The sequence below is a fragment of the Anomaloglossus baeobatrachus genome, chromosome 5 (genome assembly GCF_048569485.1).
Source record: "Anomaloglossus baeobatrachus isolate aAnoBae1 chromosome 5, aAnoBae1.hap1, whole genome shotgun sequence".
In the NCBI taxonomy this organism is placed as follows: Eukaryota; Metazoa; Chordata; class Amphibia; order Anura; family Aromobatidae; genus Anomaloglossus; species Anomaloglossus baeobatrachus.
The window spans coordinates 512,642,617-512,663,196 of NC_134357.1; the positions used below are offsets into that span (position 1 = coordinate 512,642,617).

The 20,580-nt window shown below is 45.2% G+C and overlaps 1 pseudogene; it reads left to right on the forward strand.

Annotated features, from left to right (window-relative positions):
• The window catches only part of LOC142312026 (uncharacterized), a 171,681-nt pseudogene that overhangs the window by 46,376 nt on the left and 104,725 nt on the right, over positions 1-20,580 (forward strand).

The window sequence follows — 20,580 nt, forward strand, 5'->3', positions numbered from 1 at the left end:
GGGCCTACCTGTCTCCACTGTTGGGAGCATCATCCGGAAGTGGAAGGCTTATGGAACTACTGTTAGCCTTCCACGGCCTGGACAGCCTTTGAAAGTTTCCACCCGTGCCAAGGCCAGGCTTGTCCGAAGAGTCAAGGCTAACCCAAGGACAACAAGGAAGGAGCTCCGGGAAGATCTCATGGCAGTGGGGACATTGGTTTCAGTCAATACCATAAGTAATGTACTCCACCGCAATGGTCTCCGTTCCAGACGAGCCCGTAAGGTACCTTTACTTTCAAATCGTCATGTCAAGGCTCGTCTACAGTTTGCTCATGATCACTTGGAGGACTCTGAGACAGACTGGTTCTAGGTTCTCTGGTCTGATGAGACCAAGATCGAGATCTTTGGTGCCAACCACACACGTGACGTTTGGAGACTGGATGGCACTGCATACGACCCCAAGAATACCATCCCTACAGTCAAGCATGGTGGTGGCAGCATCATGCTGTGGGGCTGTTTCTCAGCCAAGGGGCCTGGCCATCTGGTCCGCATCCTTGGGAAGATGGATAGCACGGCCTACCTGGAGATTTTGGCCAAGAACCTCCGCTCCTCCATCAAGGATCTTAAGATGGGTCGTCATTTCATCTTCCAACAAGACAACAACCCAAAGCACACAGCCAAGAAAACCAAGGCCTGGTTCAAGAGGGAAAAAATCAAGGTGTTGCAGTGGCATAGTCAGTCTCCTGACCTTAACCCAATTGAAAACTTGTGGAAGGAGCTCAAGATTAAAGTCCACATGAGACACCCAAAGAACCTAGATAACTTGGAGAAGATCTGCATGGAGGAGTGGGCCAAGATAACTCCAGAGACCTGTGCCGGCATGGTCAGGTCTTATAAAAGACGATTATTAGCTGTAATTGCAAACAAGGGTTATTCCACAAAATATTAAACCTAGGGGTTGAATAATAATTGACCCACACTTTTATGTTGAAAATTTATTAAAATTTAACTGAGCAACATAACTTGTTGGTTTGTAAGATTTATGCATCTGTTAATAAATCCTGCTCTTGTTTGAAGTTTGCAGGCTCTAACTTATTTGCATCTTATCAAACCTGCTAAATCTGCTGGGGGTTGAATACTACTTGTAGGCACTGTATAAGTTGCTCAAAGCCTGATCCATATCTAATACTTTTTTGGTATTCAAGATGACTAACAGCTCCATTAATTTGCATGAGGTATCATTACAGATACTTTCCCAGGTGTTTTTGAACACGTCATCGTCTACTGGGAAAGAGGGGATGACACGGACAGTTAATCCCCTGGGGAGCAATTTTTTCTTGATGTAATTTTCTAAAAAGGCCCGGTTCCACCAGAGCTTCGTTCTTTTGTATAAGAGATCCTTGATCTCAGAAAGCATTTTTTCTGCCTGTGAATTATTAGAACCTGCAGCAGTGGTATCATTACTGTTAAAAACTTCATTGATGTGGTTAAGCCAGGAAGTTTCCTTGGCTTTAAAATCCATTTCTTCATCACAAAGGAACCTGTGCAAAACACAGCTATTAGTACATTCAGAAATTGATCAGAGAAATATGCGATCGTGCACAACACTAAAAGGTATATGGTGTAAAATAATTAATATATGTTCAAAGAAAATAGTGTGTGGGTCTTATGGATGTAGCTGACCTACGGTAGCAAGGACTAGGCACCGAGATTTAGAACAAAAAATTCTAAGAAGAACCGATTCAGTCAAAAAGGTATAACAAATGTTATTATTAAAATGAATGCCAACTGACAGAGAGCTAAAAACAAAAGCATCACATGTATAAATATTGAAAAGGTAGGGACAGGTATCAATGCACAGGTATTGGGATACTAGAACTGATGGTTAGTATTAAGGTAAAAATTCAGATCTATAATACCATATCAAGTTGACATAGTTATTCACAGTAATGTCTATGGTATATATGCAGTAATTAACCAACAGGTATCTATTTAATAAAAGAGGGGGTAGTAGTGAACACATATATTGCTAGCCATAGAAGGTGTTAGAAGCAAAACCATATGTATAGTTATCAGCATTAACATTAGTATGTGCAATAATGATAGCTGTGGTATACTATGTAAATGGATGTTATGAAGGTGTGCATACACAGCTCAAAGAAATCATTAATATGGCCTATTGTGCAGAGATAACTGTGGCAAATATATATGAGTCCACATAAATGGGAAAGTAGTTATAATAAAGAGATGGTTATTTTACCTGAATGCAAGACCTGTGCTCACATGTGACGCCAGCCCCGATGCACACGTTTCGGCGTCACCTTCGTCAGTGGGTGGAGTCGTCATGGTCAGGGTCCCAATATATATTGGGGCGGCACGGTGGCTCAGTGGTTAGCACTGCAGCCTTGCAGCGCTGGGGTCCTGGGTTCAAATCCCACCAAGGACACCATCTGCAAGGAGTTTGTATGTTCTCCCCGTGTTTGCGTGGGTTTCCTCCGGGTACTCCGGTTTCCTCCCACACTCCAAAGACATACAGATAGGGACTCTAGATTGTGAGCCCCAATGGGGACAGTGTTGCAAATGTATGTAAAGCGCTGTGGAATTAATAGCGCTATATAAATGAATAAAATTATTATTATTATTATTATATATTGGAAGAACAGAATAATGGTCCAATGGGAGAGGGCAGTGTTGATTAGTGTGTGTCATGTGTCTTTAACAACAAGGTCCGTGAGTGTCTGCAGTGCAAGTCACTCACAGACTTAGGGGTACTTTGCACGTTGCGACATTGCAAGCCGATGCTGCGATGTCGAGCGCGATAGTCCCCGCCCACGTCGCAGCAGCAATATCTTGTGATTGCTGCCGTAGCGAACATTATCGCTACGGCAGCTTCACATGCACTCACCTCCCCTGCGACGTCGCTCTGGCCGGCGACCCACCTCCTTCCTAAGGGGGCGGGTCGGGCGGCGTCACAGCGACGTCACACGGCCGGCGGCCAATAGAAGTGGAGGGGTGGAGATGAGCGGGACGTAAACATCCCGCCCACCTCCTTGCTTCCTCATTGTAGCCGGAACGCAGGTAAGGTGATGTTCCTCGCTCCTGCGGCTTCATACACAGCGATGTGTGCTGCTGCAGGAACGAGGAACAACATCGTACTATCGCTGCTGCAAAACTATTGAAATGTCGGACCCTACACCGATCATACGATCACTACGTTAATCTTATGTAAAAGGATTCACATACTGCGATGTCGACAGCGACGCCGGATGTGCGTCACTTTCGATTTGACCCCATCGACATCGCACCTGCGATGTCGCAATGTGCAAAGTACCCCTAACTGAAGCATATGGCAGGAAGTCACTCAAATGTCTTTAATAACAAGGTCCATGAGTGGCTGCAGTGCAAGTCACTCACAGACTGGCTGAAACATGTGGCCGGAAGTATCCCTCAATGGGGGCGTGTCCGCATACCACTCCCCCGCCCTCCACAGGAGACAATCATGAAACGTGACAACATCCAGGGAGGGCACAGGGGAGTGCGAACGTGAAGGCGTGTGGCCGGGAGGCACATTCAGGGAATGCACGTCAGCGCCCCGCCCCCGCACCTCCCACCAGAATGCCAGCCAAGAACATGACGGCACCCAGGGAGGAGGCGCAGGAAGCGTACTAGCGACAACGCGCACCCAGAATATGCATCCAGGATTGCAGGCCAAAGCACCGCCCCCGTGCCTCCAGCTAGGGAGCCAGCTCAGTGTTTGACGGCATCCAGAGGGGAGGCACCAGGGGGCGTGAGTGTGATGTCGCGCAAACGGGGACGTCTCCAGGCGGCACAGCACACGGGCCACCCCCGCAACCAGTCACGAGGATGACGACATCCAAGAGGAGGAGACGGGAGCGGAGGTGCCGGCCGCACAGCCTGACGTGCATTCCCTGAATGTGCCTCCCGGACACGCGCCTTCACGTTTGCGCTCCCCTGTGCCCTCCCTGGATGTAGTCACGTTTCATGATTGTCTCCTGTGGAGGGCGAGGGAGTGCTATGCGGGTGCGCCCCCATTGAGGGATACTTCCGGCCACATGTTTCAGCCAGTCTGTGAGTGACTTGCACTGCGGCCACTCACAGACCTTGTTATTAAAGATACATGACACACACTAATCAACACTGCCCTCTCCCATTGGACCATTATTCTGTTCTTCCAATATATATCGGGATCCTGACCATGATGACTCCACCCCCTGACGAAGGTGACGCCGAAACGTGCGCGTCGGGGCTGGCGTCACATGTGAGCACAGGTCTTCTTGCATTCATGTAAAATAACCTTCTCTTTATTACCACTACTTCCCAATTTATGTGGACTCATATATATTTGCCACAGTTATCTCTGCACAATAGGCCATATTAATGATTTCTTTGAGCTGTGTATGCACACCTTCATAACATCCATTTACATAGCATACCACAGCTATCATTATTGCACATACTAATGTTAATGCTGATAACTATACATATGGTTTTGCTTCTAACACCTTCTATGGCTAGCAATATATGTGTTCACTACTACCCCCTCTTTTATTAAATAGATACCTGTTGGTTAATTACTGCATATATACCATAGACATTACTGTGAATAACTATGTCAACTTGATATGGTATTATAGATCTGAATTTTTTCCTTAATACTAAGAATCAGTTCTAGTATCCCAATACCTGTGCATTGATACCTGTCCCTACCTTTTCAATATAAACATGTGATGCCTTTGGTTTTAGCTCTCTGCCAGTCGGCATTCATTTTAATAATAAAATTTGTTATACCTTTTTGACTAAATCGGTTCTTCTTAGAATTTTTTGTTCTAAATCTCGGTGCCTAGTCCTTGCTAACGTAGGTCAGCTACATCCATAAGACCCACACACTATTTTCTTTGAACATATATTAATTATTTTACACCATATACCTTTTAGTGTTGTGCATGGTCGCATATTTCTCTGATAAATTTCAGAATATGAAAGCTGTAGATGAACATTTTTAATGACTTCGAATACGGTCAATGGTGCTAGATTAGCCAGGACTGTTATTGCAAAAACTGACAGTTTCCCTGGATTTGTACATGAACTGATGTACAGAGTATAATGAATGGTGTGATCATGGAAAAATCCCCAGTGATATTGGATCCTGTGGATGTAAACATCTCATCATTTAGGTATCTGCAGCTGAATACAATGATGATGATCATCTAATGTATTAGAATGTAGTCATCGTTCCTTAGCACAGATGGTTATAGCAGAAGACAATCAGTTCTGTTGTCATTGTAGTCTAAAGGGTACTTTACATGCTGCGACATCGCTAGCGATCTCGTTAGCGATGTGAAATTCTAGATCGCAAGTACGATCTTTCGGGATCGCACATAGGTCATTTTATGCATGTGCGATCTCGAAAGATCGCACTTGCGATCTAGAATTTCACATCGCTAACGAGATCACTAGCGATGTCGCAGCATGTAAAGTACCCTTAAGGGAAAAAAGAAATTAAGCTTCATTGAGCAAAAGAGAGAATAAATTGTATCACTGAGCAGTGAGAAACATTGGTGGATTCCAGGTTGCTGCTGTATCCTGATGACAGGTCACAAATAGGCAAAAGCAGCATGAATCCATGTATCCTTCATGTCAGGTGTCTGGTGGTGGTGTATTCCTTGGTCGTCGGATACCTGTAGATTGATCTTTGGACATTAGAGCTTACCTAAACATTGTGACTGACCAAGTTCATCCCTTCATTGCAGCTGATTACCCTTTGGTAGGAGTGCCATGACCCGTGCTATAAAATGAATGTAATGTCTGTAACTCTCCCCTGCCCAGCTGCAGGGCTGACTCTCTGTAACTCTCCCCTGCCCAGCTGCAGGGCTGACTCTCTGTAACTCTCTCCTGCCCAGCTGCAGGGCTGATCCTCTGTAACTTTCTCCTCCCCAGCTGCAGGGCTGACCCTCTATAAACAAAAAACAATGGAGAGTGAACTCTCCATTCCAGTTCACCAGTTAAATGGAAGTCCGAATAGATGGTGCACAGAAGTAAATCTTGGCCAAGAAACTAGGAAAAAACAAAAAGGTCCAGCACTACATCCAAAATATAAAATCCGGATTGTGAGTAAGGAAGCATATTCCGAAACGTGTCCCCCGTCCAGGTTTTTAACCTATTTTAATATGTATCAGTAAAGAAGAAGAAATTTTATATTTTGGATGTCGTATTGGACCTTTTTGTTTTTTCCTAGGGATGACTCTGTATCTCTCCGCTTCCCAGCTGCAGGGCTGACCCTCTGTATCTCTCCGCTTCCCAGCTGCAGGGCTGCCCCTCTGTAACTCTCCCCTGCCCAGCTGCAGGGCTGACCCTCTGTAACTCTCTCCTGCCCAGCTGCAGGGCTGACCCTCTGTAACTCTCTCCTGCCCAGCTTCCTTTTCTCCCATAACTTTCACATTACAGAAATTGACAATGACCCATAGCTTTCACCATATAATGACAGTACTTTGCATCAGGGTCCTGTAATAACAGTATATTCTGCAGCTCCACAAGTGAAGCTTTATGTCACACAAAAATTCTCTCCAGGGGGTGCCAGGATCTTCCACTTCTTTATATCAGGAACATGACATTACTTTTTCTTGCCTCCTCGGCCTTCACAGTCCTCAGATCTTAGTCCTATAGAGCATCTCTGGGACGAGGTAGAATGGGATGTTCAGTGCCTGTCAGCTCCTCAGTGTAATTTTTGGTAAATGTAAGAAGCTTTCATGTCCCCATGGGCCTGTAATCCTGCAGAACTATTTCATCACCTGGAATCTGAACTCCTAAATGCCAAACTAAATCCAACTCTACTAGATGGTGTCTGTAATAATGTGGCCATTCAGTGTATGGTTTATACTTGGTGGAGATGACAGGATAAAGCTGATCATAGACATTAGATATTTCTGGATCTTCTCACAATTTTTTGGTTATGGAGACTGCTGGTTACAATTAGGAGGCGACAGGTTGGATTATCCAGGAGACCTGCAGCTCTGTGATATCTACTGCTGTCAGTTTTGTTCATTTCATCTTTTCTGTTCTGAATCATTTCACACGACTTCTCCATTTGTCTGTGACTTTTACAATATTTGTTTCAGGGTGAAGATCTGAGCCATATTAATACTACAGAGACATATGTGAGGGGTGATGAGCGGTGTAAAGAGGAGATTCCTACAGATAACCGCACAGGTGAGTAGTGACCACTAAATGCAGAGAAGTCACAGATTTTACTCCATCACTGGCTTCTATAATAACTTTATATGATTTATCAGAGTGTGTTCACATATGGAATTTTTGATGTGGACTTTATGCACCTACATTAAGACTTGCACTGTGGGCCCATTCATAATGAAGGGGTGTGTGAGGTAATATGAGCAGAATTCCATAAGAGGAAATTGCCAGTTAATTAATTTTGCACGTCTTCTCTATGGCGTGCACCTTGCCAGAAATGCTGCTGCATTCAAGGCCTGGAGTAACATTTCTGGAGTAACTTACACCACCAGAGTCGAGGAACTTTTGAACTATTCTCCGGAGGGGCGACACCACGCCCTGTCCATGCTCTGCCCACTTTGGTGGATCTGGCTGGAACTGGCGTAAAAACGTCAAGTTGCAAAATTTTATTACTCTAGAAAACAAAAAACAGCCATAAACCCTTTGAATCAATTGTGTATTTGAGGGAAACGTACAGTATATGGAATAGGTCAGGGGAAGGTTATTCTGTATCTTATGTGCTCTCCTGGATCTGCTGGAGGCTTCTGTGTGAATTTTAGTAAAATGCCTTTCAGACGTCGTCCTAGTGCAGACAAGACGTTTAATAAGGCTGGATGTAGACTGCCATGTAAATAATCGTGACAGTTATATTAGCAAATTGCGGACCCCATATCTCTGCCTCTGAGCATCCCCCATGGAAGATATGACCATTATTTTTCCCCTCAGGTATTTATCTACTCATAGATAGGAAATACGGTGGGTCTGGGGGTTCCTACAGCCAGTTATTAATTATTGATGGCTACGTATGTGGCGCCCCTGACTGTCAGGTGCCACAAGGTACTACATCTAACCCCGGATTCCTGGAAGTCCAGTGCTGGTACCTAAAACAAGACACACACAAATCCACGCCCTTTTCCCCAGACTGGGTGATAGGTTAGAGATGGACTTGACGGGTGGTCACCTATAGGCTGGGATGCATCCAATCCACTAGTCAGAAACCTGGGAGTAGGAGGGACTGGTCAGTGCAGTTTCACACAGACAGACAGGAAGTGACAGTCTGAGGAGGGAGAGAGGAGACGGAAGACAGTCAGTCAGCACGTGTGAAGTGACTACTGAGTAAAAAGGAGTACGGTTGCTAAAGGGAGTACGTCGTTTTTCTCACTGGGCCGAACACAAACTGGGCACAGAGCCCTAGTTCAGAAAGACATTACAGGCATGCCTGATAAATACCTGCACGGTGAAGGGACCATTAAGGACCTTACCGACATTAGTGTCCGGGGCACAGCAGAGAGGGAACCTGGGAATGGTGACAGAGGTCACATCCATGAGAGTTTAAAGCTGCCTGCCGTACGGGCCAGGACGGAGACAACAGGAGGGGGACCCCAAAAACGCTTCAAGCCATGGGGACCCACCAACTACTACAGGATGCATGGATGTAAAGCTCACCAGTTCACTACAGCGGCACTGGAACAAAGGGAATACCTGATTGGTAAAGAGCAGCACAAACCGGGTAGCAGCAACTCCTGAACCAGTGAGTAAAGCACAAGTTAAACCACAGCCCCTGTGTTGAGTTCTTCCTATGTGACGCCCCTGGACTAGTCAGGGTGTCACAGGGTACTGCACGCTCTTTATCTCTTAGTGCAGAACTCAACCCCCCATGGTTCAGGGTTCCCAACCTATAGTACTGCCTCCATCCGCATCCAGATCCCAACCACACCTCACACCACACCCTGTCAGACACACCAGTGGGCTGCTGAGCTGGAATAGGGCAGTCCACCTAGGGGGCTGGTGGGAGGTGACAGAGGAGTCGGCTCCAGGGAAGCAAAGGGAGAGGAAATAGGGAGAGAACAGAGTTAGCCCTCGTGAAGTGAGGAGCGGGGAGTGTGTGGCTCCCAGGGGGTTACAGGTTGGGTCGCAGACGGTGGTCTGAGTCCGGAGGAGTCGGAGACCCGGTCGCAGGGTATTGAGGCCGGGTGCCTAGACCTGGTCTTGGAGGACGGTCAGCAGCTCGAGTCTAATAACCAGTCCGGGACCAAAAGCATGGCGGGGTACTAGACCATAGGTCGGGGAGTAGCTTCAGGCAACCCGGCAATTAACCTGCAGAGGATAGTGACTTTATGGACTGTCCCCAAGAAGCTCAGAGATCAGGGGCACTAGCGCAATGAGGGGGATAGGGCTTTCCAACCAACGCAGCCCACTGAAATCCCACGCGTGAGCCCTTGAGAGCACAGCTCCACTACCAACAGTAGAGAGTGGGGCCCGGACAGCTTTACGCCAATGGGCCACCAGAACACTTCAAATTTGTGCATGGATGGCGTCACGAACTCTCTCTCCCCTGTAAATAGCCCCTGTTTCATTTGAGAGTGGCCGCGAGCCCCCGAGTCCGGAGACCCTCGAGCCACGGCAGCAACAACCCTCGGATCCGCGAGGTTCGACCGCTGCAGGGGCGGCACACCTATATGTCGCGGGCGGAGGAGGGGACGCTGCGCTCTCCCACTGCTCTGGTCCGGCCGCTGCTGCGGCTGCCACTGCTCGGTGGTGGCTCGAGCGGTGGGCCGGATCCCGAGGACTCGAGCGGCGCTCCTCGCCCGTGAGTGAAAAGGGTGGGGATTTGATTGTGGGGGATTTGAGTATTGTCCGTGACACCACTCACGGTTGTGGTGATATTGGTGACACCACCGCTGCTCTGGACGGGGATCCCGGGAGCGGTGACAGGGAGCAGCTTTGTTGTTAGTTCTCCCCTCCGTGGGTAGGGGGGTTGGCAGGCGGGGTACGGGGCCTGGTGAGGTGCAGGGTCGCGGGAGCAGCGCTGTGCCGCACGGCACGGTGGTACTCACTCAGCCAATGATGAGGACACAGTTCTCGGTAAAACACACGGCTGGATGGACGGGTCCCACAGACGGCTGCGGTGTTGTTTCTCCCGGCAGGTTGATGGTGACTGCCTTTCCCTGCACCTATGTACGGTAAACGGTTCCAATGGGTTTCCACCGGTAACCCGCTCCCCAGCTTGGATATGGGCCGGAGGAGCCCCTTTTGCCTGCAGGCTCTGGCCCTGGGAACGGTAGCCTTGGCGGTGGCTGTGTTTCCCTCTCATGGTTGGACTGTTGCCTTCTGTCGGGACTTGGCTGCTGGGAAACCCAGGAGGTTCCCTTCGCTGACGGATTTGGCAAATTCACGGCCACTCCTAGCCTTGCCGGGGTCCGTAAGCCCCTGCCAGATGGTGCTGACTTCTCTTTGTGTACCGGTCCGGTACCGCCGGGCCACCGCCCGTCCACGGTCCTTACGGTAGACTCCGATAGGCCACTCCTGCAGACGGTCACCACCGTCTGCCAACCTTGCTGTACCGCCCGGGCCACACACCCGGACGCTGTCAGATAGTTTCTCCACTACCACTTTCCTTCCTTCCACTTTCACCTCCAAAACTAATCTGTTTGCTTTTCCCGCCTCCAGGACTGTGAACTCCTCGGTGGGCGGGGCCAACCGCCTGGCCCACCCCCTGGTGTGAACATCAGCCCCTGGAGGAAGGCAACAAGGGTTTTGTGTCTGACTTTGGTGTGCGTGACCGGGAGTGTGGGGTGTGTGGGTGTTGTTCTCTGTGGCCCCTGGCTTGTCCAGGGCGCCACATATACACCTGCAATAATATATTACAACCACCATCATCCTCCCCTGGGGCCTAGCTCTACTTGCGGAGAGCCATCACACTTAAGCTGCCCAATACCATCAGCCCGAACAGTGAGAGTCTTTGCAGCAGCGGCTTTCCTCATATAGCCGCATACCGCAAGTGGCGTCACGAAAAAACATTTTATTTTTTCTTTTTCCCTTGTATAAACCCCCTTTTAAGCCACCCCCAGGGTGACGGAACCAGGCAACGGCCACCCAGTGAACTGTCCCAGTAATATACAGCCCGGGACCGAGTACCTCAAAGCCCTGGGGTACGTCATGTACATCTCACAATTAAGCGGAAATATGTGTGACGTGCATCTTGCTGTCTAGGAATCTGGAAATATGCATGCCTAATTTGTGGAAGCGATGGACTCCCCAATATTGTAACTTTCAACCGCTCCGTTCCTCCTGGGTTTATCCTTTGAGGCTCGATTTTAAACTTGTAGTTCTCCTCCTACCTCCTGAGCAGGACAATTCACTCAGCAGGAGGATTTGCTCTGGCTGGAGATTCTCCTGTAATCTTAATTTCATTTGTCTCCTTCACTAGTTGCTGAGTAGATCTGGGGGGATTCTTTGCTAGAGTGCAGGGAGGTGGGTAATTGTACAGGGACAGCTGACTGATCTTTGACATAGTTCTCACCATATTCCTCAGAATAATCCTCACACGCGGGGTTAAATTTTCATAGTCTATGGTGTTCCCTGAGTCAAATGAGATGGTTCTGCAAAATTTCGTGGTTGTAAGTGCAACAGTGCGGATTCCTTTAGCAGACACACACACATATACACACACTCAGCTTTATATACAGTGCTGGCCAAAAGTATTAGCACCCCTGCAATTCTGTCAGATAATGCTCAGTTCCTTCTTGAAAATGATTGCAATCACAAATTCTTTGGTATTATTATCTTCATTTAATTTGTCTTCAATGAAAAAAAAAAAAATTGTCATAAAGCCAAATTGGATAAAATTCCACACCAAACATAAAAAAGGGGGTGGACAAAAGTATTGGCACTGTTTGAAAAATCATGTGATGTGTCTCTAATTTGTGTAATTAACAGCACCTGTAATTTACCTGTGGCACCTAACAGTTGTTGGCAATAACTAAATCACACTTGCAGCCAGTTGACATGGATTAAAGTTGACTCAACCTCTGTCCTGTGTCCTTGTGTGTACCACATTGAGCATGGAGAAAAGAAAGAAGACCAAAGAACTGTCTGAGGACTTGAGAATCCAAATTGTGACGAAGCATGAGCAATCTCAAGGCTACAAGTCCATCTCCAAAGACCTGAAAGTTCCTGTGTCTACGGTGCGCAGTGTCATCAAGAGGTGTAAAGCCCATGGCACTGTGGCTAACCTCCCTAGATGTGGAAGGAAAAGAAAAATTGACGAGAGATATCAACGCACGATTGTGCGGATGGTGGATAAAGAACCTCGACTAACATGCAAACAAGTTCAAGCTGCCCTACAGTCCGAGGGTACAACAGTGTCAACCCGTACTATCCGTCGGCGTCTGAATGAAAAGGGAAGACCCCACTTCTTACCCCGAGACATAAAAAAGCCAGGCTGGAGTTTGCCAAAACTTACCTGAGAAAGCCTAAAACATTTTGGAAAAATGTTCTCTGGTCAGATGAGACAAAAGTAGAGCTTTTTGGGAAAAGCCATCAACATAGAGTTTACAGGAAAAAAAAAAGAGGCATTCAAAGAAAAGAACACGGTCCCTACAGTCAAACATGACGGAGGTTCCCTGATGTTTTGGGGTTGCTTTGCTGCCTCTGGCACTGGACTGCTTTACCATGTGCATGGCATTATGAAGTCTGAAGACTATCAACAAATTTTGCAGCATAATGTAGGGCCCAGCATGACAATGACCCAAAACACACTTCAAAAAGCACTAGAAAATGGTTTGATAGAAAGCACTGGAGACTACTAAAGTGGCCAGAAATGAGTCCAGACCTGAATCCCATAGAACACCTGTGGAGAGATCTCAAAATGGCAGTTTGGAGAAGGCACCCTTCAAATCTCAGGGACCTGGAGCAGTTTGCCAAAGAAGAATGGTCTAAAATTCCAGCAGAGCATTGTAAGAAACTCATTGATGGTTACCGGAAGCGGTTGTTCGCAGATATTTTGGCTAAAGGTTGTGCAACCAAGTTTTAGGCTAAGGGTGCCAATACTTTTGTCTGGCCCATTTTTGGAGTTTTGTGTGAAATGATCAATGATTTGATTTTTGTTTCATTCTCTTTTGTGTTTTTTCATTGCAACCAAATAAATGAAGATAATAATACCAAAGAATTTGTGATTGCAATCATTTTCAAGAAGAAACTGAGTATTATCTGACAGAATTGCAGGGGTGCCAATACTTTTGGCCAGCACTGTATTAGATATATACATACACCATACACATATGGACTCACATTAGGTGCTATATATAGTCATCATTACACAGTATTCATTGGATGTTATGTGAGATGATTGTGCTGTCACAGATGAGAGAAGCAGAATCTGTGTTGTTATTTCTAATGCTAGAGTGATCAGTGCTGGGGCAGAATACTGACAGCCAATGTGTGTGCAGAGGGCGGGGCTGGACATTGAGGACGGGAGGTACCAGTTCTGACTGTGAGGTTCAACCGGCAGACAAGTACAGGGAGGTGTCAAGTTTGCTTGAGCTGCAGGTAAATGAAGTGGGTGCAGAGAATAAAGTGATAATTCAAGAGGAATAAAAGTTAAAATATAAGAAAAATGTAGGGGTGTTTTAAATGACAGTACAGCATAGATTAGCTTAAAAAATGTTGGCGTTTATGGTCGAACAATTTCTTTAACCCCTTAACGACCACGGGCAGTAATATTACGTCCTAACGGTCATAGTGTTACTGCCCGCGGTCTGCTGCTGGCAGCAGGGAAAGATCGGCGCACCTATCAGTTGATTTTCGCAGCTGACATGTGTGCCTGTTAGCCACGAGCGGAATCGTTATCTGCCCGTGCCTTTTAACCCCTTAAATGGCGATATCAAAAAGTGACTTCGCCATTATATTTGCGATTGCAGTAAACATTTACTTAACGCCCAAACAGGAAGTCACGTGACATGATCACGTGACTTCCAGTGGTTGCCATGGTATCACCGGGTCATGTGATGATGCCTGTATCTATCATAAGTCACTTTCTCTCAATGCCGGCATAGCGCCAGCATTGAGAGTAAAGCATCATATCTGCAGATCTCAGCTGTGTAGCTGTGATCAGCAGATATGGATGATCGATTAGATTGCTGATCACTATAGTCCCCATTGAAAATTAAAGGGTTAAAAAACTAAAAAATATACACACATTTGGTATTGCCGAGTTCAGAAATGCCCGTTCTATCAAAATATAAATTCAATTAATCTGATCGGTAAACGGTGTAGTGGCAAAACAGGCGATCAAAAGTAACATCTGCGCAAAAATAGTACCGTTAAAAACATCAGCTCGAGACGTAAAAAATAAGCCGTCACTGAGCCATAGATCCCAAAAATTGAGAGCGCTATGGGTCACGGAATATGGCATAAAACTTACGCCTCTTTTTTTGGACAAAGTTCTGATTTCTTTTTAACCCCTTAGATAAAAGTATACCTATTCATATTTGGTGTCTACAAACTCGCACCGACCTGAGGCATCACGCCCATACATCACCATATAGTGAACAGATCTCAAAAACAATAGTGATATCGCACTTTTTTTGCAATTTTTCCACATTTGGAATTTGCTGCTTTTTAGTACACTATATGGTAAAACTCTTGGTTTCATTTAAAAGTACAGCTCGTTTCGTAAAAAACGAGCCCTCACATGACCAGATTGACTTAAAAATTCAAAAGTTACGTCTCGGAAGGAGAAAGGCGAAAAAAAATGGAAAGCGCAAAATCGGCTGGTCGTGAAGAGGTTAATGTTAAAATTCATATGTGCACCATCATTAAGACATTGAAAATTAAGGAAAAAGCCAGTGCTCTTCAATAAAACATTGCTGCCCATTCCTGTGACAACCCCGAAAGCTATTGAAACTTTGTTTTAGTGAACAGATGAGACCAAAGTGAAGATTATAGGTTTAAATGAGAAGATTTATGTCGAGAAAGAACAACACAATATAAAAAGCTCTTACCAGCTGTGCTCCATGGAGGTGGTACTATCATTATTTGGGCCTCCTTACCTGCATTTGGGCCAGGACGGCTTGTCATTATTGATAGATCAAAGTTATACATTATAGAAGCAAATTCTGATAGAAAACATCAGGATACCTGTCCATCAGTAGAATATCAACAGAACGTGCATCATTCAGTAAGACTTATCTAAATCACATTTGTTCTAGAAAAGAATAGTTAGTGGAAAACAAAGTTTAAGGTGTATAATTGGTCTAGTCAAAGACCTGACCTTGACACTCATCAATGTGACATTGGTTAATTTTCATGATTTAAAAATAATGAAAGTCTAAATTTTTTAACTCATTGATTTGTTTCTCTTTATCTACTTTTAGCCTGAAAGTCTTTATGTAGTTTTAGGTCATATTTATGCAAAAAATAGAACATTTTGAAAGGTTCACAAACTTTTAAAAACCACTAAAGGCCCATTTACATGCTATGATATCGCTAACGATATCGCTTGCGAGCGTACCCGCCCCCGTCGTTTGTGCGTCACGGACAAATCGCTGCCCGTGGTGCACAATATCGTTAACACCCGTCATATACTTACCACACATACCACACATACTTACCTTCCTAGCGACGTCGCTGTGAGCGGCGAACAACCTCTATGTTAAGGTGGAGGTTCGTGCGCCATCACAGCAACGTCACACAGCGGCCGACCAATAGAAGCGGAGGGGCGGAGACCAGCCGCATTAACGACACGCCCACCTCATTACCGAAGGACGCAGGTAAGCTGTTGTTTGTGGTTCCCGGGGTGTCACACGTAGCGATGTGTGCTGCCTCAGGAACGACGAACAACCTACGTCCACAATGACCAACGAGATTTTGAAAATGAATGACGTGTCAACGATCAACGATTAGGTAAGTATTTTTGATCGTTAACACTCGCTCGGAGCTGTTACACGCAACGACGTCGCTAACGACGCCGGATGTGCGTCACGAATTCCGTGACCCCGACGACAGATCGTTAGCGATATCATTGTGTGTAAATGGGCCTTTGGGCTAAGTAATGTACAAAATAACTGGGGACTGGAAATCATGACAGGCAGAGGACAATGCTGCAAAAAGTTTGAGAAGTGCACCCACATATGTATTTAATGCAAATGTTTCTATTTGCTTGCATGACATATACAAGAATATAAACGACTTTTTCTCTTTTTCTTATATCCACTGGTTTGTTAAATTAAACAATAATATAGAACCTTACACTTTCTCCAAAGTGATGGCTTATGTGTACATGATCAATGTGCTCCTCCAATGTGCTGTGGTACATAATCGTACCTGCCAGAAAGTGTATGTAAATAGCTGAAATCACATAATACAACTAATTACAGGCTCCTTTCTATGTTTTCTCAGTTAATTTGAAACAATTAGTGAAGGGCAGAGTGAAATATAAACCTTCAGAGAAGGAGGCTACAGTAGAGAAGTGGCGAGTTCTCAGCGCAGGCGCAAGATTTTCCCCGGCAATATGGATGAAGTGGGTGAGGTTATCCACACCTATTTTGTTGACTCTGCCTGCAATAGGGCAGAGTGAAGTGCGCCTGCATGAGCAGGGAATATCTCTATGCAGGCACGAGATTTTGTACGTCGACATGGATACCGCAAGAGGCGTCATCCACATTAATCAGCACAATAGGATGGTGAAAGTAGGGGCAGGAGGCGCAGAGTAGGACTGCCAATCGGACCAGACATTTACATTCATGGCGGGAGATTTTATAAAGGTATATGTGGGGACTACAGGGGTGGTCATTGGGTAACGTGCACCTTTTATAGAATGCAGCACAGGCGCTGCTTAAGATGGTAGTGTTACTTTAGAAGGCCAAAACTTCATGATGGGTTCCCTTTAATAACAGAATTGTATTACAGTTTAAGGAAATGTCATAAAGTATATAATAATAAATTAATAAAATTCCAATGGAGTATTTTTGAAAAATAATAAAATGTTTTATTGTTGGCAGATGACTGTACTAGGAGCTCAGAAGGACATCTGATGTTCTCAAATTTTGCAACAGATACATGTGAAGATGTCATTACACCTAATACATCTGAATCCAAGGTCCTTTCTTCTGCTTCCTCAAAGACCAATATGCAAAACGAAAGTCACAGAAAGGCTATTGAACATAAAATAGCTTCCATAAGGGAGGAACCATTTTTATGTTTAGAATGTGGTAAATGTTTTATTAACAAATCAAAACTTATTATACATCAGAGAATTCACACAGGGGAGAAGCCATTTTCTTGTTCAGAATGTGGGAAATGTTTTTCTACTAATTCATCTGTTCTTCGACATCAGAGAATCCACACAGGGGAAAAGCCATTTTCATGTTCAGAATGTGGGAAATGTTTTTCTAGGAAAGATGAACTTGTTTTACATCAGAGAATTCACACAGGGGAAAAGCTATTTTCATGTTCAGAATGTGGGAAATGTTTTTCTAGGAAAGATGAACTTGTTTTACATCAGAGAATTCACACAGGGGAGAATCTATTTTCATGTTCAGAATGTGGGAAATGTTTTAATACAAAAGCTGATTTTGTTACTCATCAAAGAGTTCACACAGGGGAGAAGCCATTTTCATGTTCCGAATGTGGGAAATGGTTTTCTACTCAATCACATGTTGCTCGACATCAGAGAATTCACAAAAGAAAGAAGCCATTTTCATGTACAGAATGTGGGAAATGTTTTAGTGCAAAAACTCATCTTGATAATCATCAGAGAATTCACACAGGGGAGAAGCCATTTTCATGTTCAGAATGTGGGAAATGTTTTCCTACTCAATCACATGTTGCTCGACATCAGAGAATTCACAAAAGAAAGAAGCCATTTTCATGTACAGAATGTGGGAAATGTTTTAGTGCAAAAACTCATCTTGATAATCATCAGAGAATTCACACAGGGGAGAAGCCATTTTCATGTTCAGAATGTGGGAAATGTTTTTCTACTAAATCACATCTTGTTCGACATCAGAGAACTCACACAGGGGAAAAGCCATTTTCTTGTTCAGAGTGTGGCAAATGTTGTGCTACAAAAGCTCATATTGTTAATCATCAGAGAATTCACACAGGGGAGAAGCCATTTTCATGTTCAGAATGTGGGAAATGTTTTTCTACTAAAGCACATGTTTTTCAACATCAAAGAACTCACACAGGGGAAAAGCCATTTTCTTGTACAGAATGTGGGAAATGTTTTTCTACTAAAGCACAAGTTCTTCTACATCAGAGAATTCACACGGGGGAAAAGCCATTTTCTTGTTCAGAATGTGGGAAATGTTTTTCTAGGAAATATAAACTTGTATTACATCAGAGAATTCACACAGGGGAGAATCTATTTTCATGTTCAGAATGTGGGAAATGTTTTAATACAAAAGCTGATTTTGTTACTCATCAGAGAATTCACACAGGGGAAAAGCCATTTTCTTGTTCAGAATGTGGGAAATGTTTTTCTACAAAATCACATGTTGCTCAACATCTGAGAATTCATACAGGGGAAAAGCCATTTTGTTGTTTAGAATGTGGGAAATGTTTTTCTGGGAATCGTGAACTTGTTTCACATCAGATAATTCACACAGGGGAAGAGCCATTTTCATGCTCAGAATGTGGGAAAAACTTTTCTACTATATCACGTGTTCTTCAACATCAGAGAATTCACACAGGGGAAAAGCCATTTTCATGTTCAGAATGTGGAAAATGTTTTTCTACTAATTCACTTGTTCTTCGACATCAGAGAATTCACACAGGGGAGAAGCCATTTTTATGTTCAGAATGTGGGAAATGGTTTTCTACTAAATCTGCACTTGTTAGACATCAAAAAATTCACAAAGGGGGGAGCATGGCCTAGGTACCTAGCAGGGAAGAAGCACATCACTTGGGCTCCTGCTTCTAGAACACAAAACTACCTTTTTAAACTTTATAATCTGCTGCAAAACACCCTAATTTGGGTCCCCTGCTACCACAGAAAATACCTGTAGGATTCAGCACCCCTAAGTAGCCAGCAAGGTGCAAGCCAGGATCCCCAGCGATCACCCCAAGCTCTGGACACAGACCTGGGCTGGGAGCACAGCTCCAGGAGGGCTCCAAGCAGCAGATCGCAACTATACCTGTGGGACAGCTCCTAGCACGCACAGAGACACAGTGGAGGTAAAGCCTTCTCCCCCGGAGAAGGAGACCCTTGGCCTCCTCCCTGAAACATCATAGCATCTCCACATAGACAAAGTGCATCCCTGAGTTTCACCTCCAGTGCTGTTCTAGTCCAGACACAGGAGAGACAGTGTCCCTGAGGGAAAGAAGACATTTCCAGAAGACAAAGCAGTTGTACTCCAGAGATACAGCAGCTGTGATTGCATCCCCCTCGGGACACCAGGGCTACACGTGGGCGAAGTCATCTTGCAGGCTCTGTCAGCTGAAGGAAGAAGAGGGCGGGAAATTGGGCTGCAGTGGCATCAAAACAGCAGGAAAGCCCTTACAGAGCTCTGCACTGCCAGCTGGATAAAGCTTTTCTTCTCCAAGTGCTCAGCTGAAAAATAGTTCTGCACTGACACCTAGTAAATATTCTGCAAACTTGTCTAGAAAATCCAGAGGAGACCCCCTGCCTCTATAGGTGACCTTAAAAGTCCCACAGAATAGCTTCATCTGTTGTGAGTGGAGCACAAAAGGGAGCCTTGAAAATGGTTCACCTCCCTGCTTAATGTCCGCATAAGGGGGAAGCTCGCCTTTCCGCCCATAAAGAATAAACAAGTGGACATCTACTAATTTGATAGACTTGCACAAATAAGCTTTACTGGAAGAGGGCACGGTACACTGCACTGCTCAGGAGACGATCTGGCTGGGCTGGGGAGGAGTAGAGGACCACATTATTCATACAGAATACGAAGGGTGCAGCCGTCTGTGACCTCTTTGGACAAGTTTCTTATTAAAGGAGCTCGTGCTGTGGGAGTTCCTATGCCACCAAAAGCCCAAAGGCAAGCAATTTATAAAGGCAAAAAATAAAACGGCCTGGGAAGGTCCATTGGATATGGACTTAGACTCTATGCCCTCGCTATCTGCCCTGGTGACTCAACAGGAAGATGTGGAAGGGTCGCGAGATCCCCCAGAGACTGAGTCAGGGGATATGGAATGCCTCTCAGAGCATAAGTGATTGAAAAAATACCTGGACCTCCTCCCCACCAAAGATGACTTTAAATCTCTGGTCTCAGAAGTGAAAGATGCTTGCAGGTCAGAAATTAATTCAATCCACCAAGATGTCAAGCTGCTGGTGGATAGAGTGGACTTTGTGGAAAGGGACCATGATGACACCAGACAATATATCCCCAATCTACAGAAAAATGTGACTTCATATGCTCAAGCTTTAAGTGAAACTAATAAGCACCTGGAGGACCTGGATAACAGAGGTCGCCATAATAATATCCGATTGTGAGGTGTTCCAGAAAAGGCAATGAAGATGTCCATGCCATACTTGAAACCAAATTTAACTTGGTATTGAAGCTCCCCGCAACTCATAGGATAAAATTGGACAGAACCCATAGAGCACTTCGC